Genomic DNA, 1,349 nt, shown 5'->3' with positions numbered 1-1,349 from the left:
TGTCCTCAGGGCGTGTTTGCTTATCGCAGGATGCCTTTTGGTTTATGCAATGCCCCTGCTACCTTCCAAAGGTGCATGATGGGGATATTTTCAGAGTATATTGAGTCTATTATGGAAGTTTTCATGGACGATTTTAGTGTTGATGGAAGTGATTTTTCTAACTGTCTGTCTAACCTTGATAAAGTGTTGCAAGTACGCATTGAGGTTAACCTTGTGCTTAACTGGGAGAAGTGCCATTTCATGGTCAACGAGGGAGTTGTCTTAGGGCACTTAGTTTCTGATAGGGGAATAGAAGTTGATAAAGAAAAAGTGGAAGTGATTCAGCAATTACCTCTTCCTGTTAATGTTAAAGGAGTAAGAAGGGGTCACGCCGGCTTTTATCGCCGGTTTATCAAGGATTTCTCAAAAATTGCTAAACCACTTACACAGCTGCTACTTAAGGATGCCCCTTTTGTATTTACTGATGAGTGTCTTTCTGCTTTTAACAGGTTGAAGCAGGCTTTGGTCTCTGCGCCGATCATACAGCCTCCCGAATGGGATTTGCCGTTTGAGATAATGTGTGATGCCAGTGACTATGCATTAGGAGCGGTGCTAGGCCAACGGAAAGACAAAGCTTTAAATGAAATCTACTATGCGAGCCGAACTCTGGATGAGGCTCAAGTGAAGTACACCACCACTGAAAAAGAGCTGCTAGCTGTAGTTTATGCCTTAGAGAAATTTCGTTCTTATTTGATTAGGTCAGAAGTTACTGTTTTTACTGACCATGCAGCTTTGAGGCATCTCCTTGGCAAGAAGGAGGCTAAACCACGGATACTGAGATGGATACTCCTTCTTCAGGAGTTTGATTTTCAGATTAAAGATAAGAAAGGAGCTGAGAACGTTGTAGCTGATCATCTGTCGCGACTGTCGCGACAAGAGGGAGAAGATTCTTTACCTATTGATGAGTCTTTTCCTGGTGATTCTTTATTTGTTTTATTGTCTTCTATTGTTAACCAAGAACCTTGGTATGCAGATATAGCTAACTACGTTGTCAGTGGCAAGCTGCCGCCTGACCTTTCTCATCAGCAGAGGAAACGTTTTCTGTATAACGCTAAGCAGTATTTTTGGGACGATCCTTATTTATTTATGGAATGTGCAGACGGTCTCTACAGACGATGTATTCCGCAGTGGGAGACCAAAGTAGTCCTGGAAGGCTGTCACTTCTCTTCCTATGGTGGTCACCATGGTCCTTCGCGCACCGTGGCTAAGGTACTTCAGTCTGGTTTTTGCTGGCCTTCTTTGTTTGCTGATGCTAAGGCTTTTGTTTCAGCTTGTGATGCCTGCCAACGATCAGGGAATATTTCAAAGAG

Source organism: Silene latifolia, chromosome Y (genome assembly GCF_048544455.1).
Source record: "Silene latifolia isolate original U9 population chromosome Y, ASM4854445v1, whole genome shotgun sequence".
Lineage (NCBI taxonomy): Eukaryota > Viridiplantae > Streptophyta > Magnoliopsida > Caryophyllales > Caryophyllaceae > Silene > Silene latifolia.
Note: the sequence above shows the minus strand (reverse complement) of the source record.